At 37.9% G+C, this 5,492-nt stretch overlaps 1 long non-coding RNA gene across 1 annotated transcript; it reads left to right on the top strand.

The window, feature by feature from the left end:
* The first annotated feature begins 4,381 nt into the window (after positions 1-4,381).
* Positions 4,382-5,244, top strand: LOC136257059 (uncharacterized). Its single transcript, XR_010701791.1, has 3 exons — positions 4,382-4,765; positions 4,946-4,961; positions 5,015-5,244. It is a non-coding gene; the product is annotated as an uncharacterized lncRNA (long non-coding RNA).
* The last annotated feature ends 248 nt before the right edge of the window (positions 5,245-5,492 follow it).

The following is a 5,492-nucleotide window of genomic DNA, read 5'->3' as shown; positions in this document are numbered from 1 at the left end:
CCCTTGAAGAGTTTAAGACCCGAGAACTGCGTCTTTTTGTGTTTATTTTGTGTTACTCTACCCGTCCCAGTCGAATTATCGACTAGGATAGTCGCCAGCCTCGCCAGAAGACATTTTTAGACGTAAACTTTTGGAGTGGAAACTATGGCAACCCCTCGAAAACCCAAGAGGAAGCTGGCAGGAAGCTCTCCGCCCAAAAGAAAATCTAAAAACGTCAAGAACAGTGAAGCCGACTGCATAGTCTGCGAAGAAGCGATCTTGGAGCCTGGCGAAAATTCTGATGGTGATGAAGCCGTATTCTGTGAAGGTGACTGTCAAGGCTGGATCCACAGAAAATGCGCGGGCCTGACCCGTCCAGCATTTCTCAAACTAGGTGAGTCTGACTCTCAGTACTTATGCTCTCATTGTATGCTGGTTAACCAAAACAGTGAAATAAACAAATTAATGAATACCATTAAAGACCTAAACGCCAGCATAGTTTCACTTACAGAAACAATCACCCAACTACAGTCATCTGTCAACAACACAAATCAATCAGACCAGACAGCGGGCAACACATCGACATCTCTTAACATCCCATCAGAAGCCAGTGTCAATACTTCTGCAAATATAACCAATACCAAAGCCAGAAATACTGACAGAAACCACAACATTGTCATCTACGGTATCCAAGAGTGCCCTCCAAATATGCCAAGAGTCGCCAGATCTAAACTTGACTTGGAGAAAGTTCTCCCGATCCTTAACACCATCGACACTAGTATTGGTGATACTTCAATTAATGACATTCACCGATTGGGAAAATTCTCAGCTGATAACAATCGTCCAAGACCAATAGTAGTTAAATTTCTCCGTACACTTGATGCCAACACTGTCTTATTCAACAGAAGCAAAACCAAAAAACCTATCCTGATTAAACCTGACATGACACCTGAAGAGAGAAAGATAGATTCAATCCTTCTTCATGAACGTTGGAACCTTATTCAACAAGGAATAGACCGTAAGGCTATAAAACTTCGCAACTGTCAGATTCTTATCAACAACAGACTTCATGGCATAGTTACAGACTTCAAATTTGTTAATTCCTCCAGTGGTTCATCTACTACAAGCTCTACATCTGCTAGTATTGCACCCGACTCTGTCCCTAATCAACAACCCTCTGTTCCTAATCAAAATCAATGACTACCTAATTGTTTCTACATAAACACTAGAAGTATTGTTAATAAGTTAACACAATTCCAATCCTTAGTTTACTCTCATGAATATGACTTGGTTGCTATTACAGAAACCTGGTTAACCAGCAATGTATTTAACAATGAAATTCTACCAAATCAATACATTATCTATCGCAATGATCGTAGGTCTAGAGGTGGAGGGGTCCTAATTGCCGTTCGAACTCATATCATCAGTAAACTCTTACCCTCCCCCACCAATCTTGAGATGTTGACTGTTGAACTAAAGCTACCCAAACGCCTAATCTTAAGTGTGGTATACCTTCCTCCTGATCCAACATCATCTCAAATTCGATCCCTATCAGATCACATAACACAGTTCCAGCAGTCACACAGTGTTGTTCTTCTAGGTGATTTTAATCTACCACATATAAACTGGGAAACAATGTGTGGTAATTGTCGAGCCTCTGAAGACTTATGCGACATGACCTTTGAATTGAATCTTGTCCAACTTATAACCTACCCAACACATATTCATGGCAACATACTTGACCTCATTCTTACCAATGACGAAGACCTCATCATAAATGTCTCAGTTAATTCTCCAGAATGTTCTCAGATTTCATCTGACCATTTCCCAATTTCCTTCAGTATTAACCAAAACTGTCTACCACTTCACAATACTACTACATTACAAGCTTATGATTATTCAAAAGCTGACTTTACGAGTATGAATGACTTTATTTTAAATTCTAACATTGCTGACTGCTTAACCTGTGATGATGTTGAAAGCACTTGGTCTACCATCAAATCGGTCATCTCAGAAGCAATGTCCTTGTTTATACCCAAGTTTCAGTTGCTATCTAATCAGTATCCAAAGTGGTTTAGTCGTGATATAAGGCATCAGTTGAAGTGCCTTCACACTCTCAGAAGAACTCATAAACGTTCACCCACTCCCCATAATACTGCTAAACTTCGTCTAGCTGATGAACATTTTCAACAAAGTGTAGCTTTGGTCAAATCTAACTATGAGTCTTCCCTCATAAACAGTTATGCCGAATCCTCTAATCCTGCTATCTATCACTATATTAGAAGTTATACTAAATCTGGCACAATACCACCTACTGTACATCTCGATGACACTACAGCTTCAAGTGATGCTTCCCGAGCTAGTCTGTTCAATCGATACTTCCACTCAGTTTTTACAGCTCCAACATCTTCTGAACAAACCATTCCATCACTCCATCCAGATCAAATTAATTCTCTAACATTCACTGAGGATGAAGTATACTATGTTCTGTGCCAACTTGACCCTAACAAAGCTACTGGTATCGACAAAATTAGTCCCAAGGTCCTCAAAAACTGTGCTTTCTCACTAACCCGTCCATTATGCCATCTTTTTAATCTCAGTCTGTCAACTGGGTCAATTCCTGAGGAGTGGAAGATTCATTTAATTGTACCTGTATACAAATCAGAAGATAGATCTTCAGTAAAGAACTATCGTCCGATCTCCCTCCTCAGCAACACGTCTAAAGTCCTTGAAACTTTAGTTTATAACAACATAATCAATCACACACTCAGCCATATCACAAATTGTCAATTTGGGTTCCTTCCTGGTAGATCAACTACCCAACAACTGTTGCTATACTTGAACAGCATTCATCAAGTCACCACTCAAGGCCATCAAATAGACTCTATTTATTTGGATTTTCGCAAGGCCTTCGATAGTGTTCCACATATGAAACTGCTAAATAAATTGAAGTCTTGTGGAATCTCCGGTAATCTCCATAAGTGGTTCAGCAGTTATCTACATAATCGTCTACAATGTGTAAGAATCTGTAATTCCATTTCCAACTTACTTCCTGTCCTGTCTGGGGTGCCTCAAGGTAGCACCCTTGGCCCACTGCTCTTCCTGCTATACATCAATGACCTACCATCTGTCATAAAATTCTCAAATATATTCCAGTTTGCTGATGATACCAAACTATCTAAAAGTATTGCTGTTTCTTCTGACCAACTGTGCTTACAAGAAGATCTCAACCATTTAATCACCTGGAGTGTTAACAATGATTTTAGATTCAGTGTACCCAAATGCATCCACCTGAGTTTCAACAGTAAATTCACTACCACATATTCTATTGATGGCTGCCCACTCCCACAGCTTCTTTCTCATCGTGACTTAGGTTTGCAGCTTTCATCAGATATGTCCTGGTTCAAGCACTATCAAATCATAACTGCTAAAGCCTATAAATATTTAGGACTGCTGAGGCGTGTCTTCCATAGCTGCCATTCTATCAGAGCCAGAAAACTTCTTTATTTAACTCTAGTGAGATCTCAGTTAACTTATTGCTCACAATTGTGGAATCCTTATATGATCAAAGATACCACTATTCTTGAAAAAGTACAAAGACGAGCCACCAAGTTCATTCTAGTTGATTATGTCAGTGACTATAAAACACGCTTACTCCGGTTAGGTATCTTACCTCTAATGTATATGCTCGATCTCTATGATATTATGTTCCTTGTCAAAGCTTTACAACAGCCATCTTCTCAATTTAACATATACAACTACATATCATTTAGCTCTTCCAACACCAGGTCTTCATCTACTAACAAACTAAATCATGTCCGCACTAATAGTAACTATGCCAGAAACTTTTACTTTAATAGAATTCCCAGGATATGGAACCAATTACCTTGCATTGACATCAACCAGTCCCTACCAGTCATCAAAGCTACTATTCAGAACTATTTATGGCAACACTTCACCACATATTTCTCTCCTGACAATCCCTGCACCTATCATTACTGCTGTAGATGCAGCAAGTGCTATGATTCTGGACTGACAATTAACTTTACTTCATAAGTTTAATTAACTCCCGGCTGCCAGCACAGGTTGCTGGCAGACCATCAATGCAACTTTTTCTTCATCTATACCCACCTACACATGTATAATTGTAATTGTATGTTGCATTGTAAAGCATTAATAATAATAATAATAATTATATACAGTGGTCTGTTCTGCTTATAAAAGATTTGCCCAAGAGCCAACTTCCCTACAATTATAGAACAATATACCCACACATATGCTATAGCAGCCATATTAATTAATTTGTATCCATTGGAAAATTGAGCCAATTTTTTTCAGTCATATACTGTATATGTATATTACTTCGTTAAATATTTTATTCTATTGTTGCTACATAATCTATTGTTTAGCTTTAATTTGTTAGTACACTAGCTTCCACTGAAAAATGGATATTTATGCCTGATGGCACGCACTAAAGGAGTGTTGAGCAGACAATTTTAATCAGATGAGCTCGAGAAGTACAATGTAATGATTTCTCAAACAGAGGAAGACCTGGAGAATGCTGATACAATGACATTGAGGGAGGTAGCAAAGAGATTTAACTGTAGAGAAAGCAATATTCCAGTTTGCAAATTAATGTAAATCTGGCTGTAGCGTAGCATTATTAGCATAATTAATTGCAGGCATGTGCAATAAATTCTTTTTAAACTGAATCTTTGCTATTGAATGAGGCATGATATTGCCTACTGAGATGAAGAGGAAAACATAACATGGCAGAGATTTTATGGTGAGTTTATGAGTTCTAATGAATATTTCAGTAATGAATGTATATTATCTAGCATTGTTTAATTGTTAAGTGTGTTATAGCCACTCACTATACTTACTGTGGATGGGACAATGTGTTTAGCTATACTCTTATCTGAATGTATAATAAAGTTAACAACGTCCACATTAATTTGTGCTGTAGGTCCAGTGTGATGAATGTAAGTGGTGGTACTATTTACAGTATGTATAAACAAGAAAAGTACACAAACAGGAAATTGGATCCTCAAAAGAAGAAGAGTGTATATAGTAGATAAAGATGCAAAGACAGTGAGGGGCCACTGATGTTGCACAACTGATAACACTTACAAAGTTCTTTTTTCAAGTTGTTAGCTTTGCACAAGCAGTATATGTATAATTCAGTTAGAACTTACTAGCTACCATGCACGGTGACATTGTAATTGCTCTCCTTGCTTATTTACCCAATTGTGTTGTAAATTTTCAGTTATCCACACTTATATAATAAGACCATTTGCATGCTTCTGATAGCTATAAAGTAGCATACACAGTACCATTCATGTGAAGTTCTGCAGACAACGTGAGATCATGTACATAAGATTTAGGTACATCAGTAGGACTATAGTGGGAAATGCATGGGCATGGCAAGGCCAAAAATGAATGCATGCGTGTGTGCTAATGAACAATTTTATAATTACAGCTAAGCAGATTATTATGTTGTGTTCTAAGTTTAC

Source organism: Dysidea avara, chromosome 1 (genome assembly GCF_963678975.1).
Source record: "Dysidea avara chromosome 1, odDysAvar1.4, whole genome shotgun sequence".
In the NCBI taxonomy this organism is placed as follows: Eukaryota; Metazoa; Porifera; class Demospongiae; order Dictyoceratida; family Dysideidae; genus Dysidea; species Dysidea avara.
Note: the sequence above shows the minus strand (reverse complement) of the source record. Positions and strands in the feature narration are given on the sequence as shown.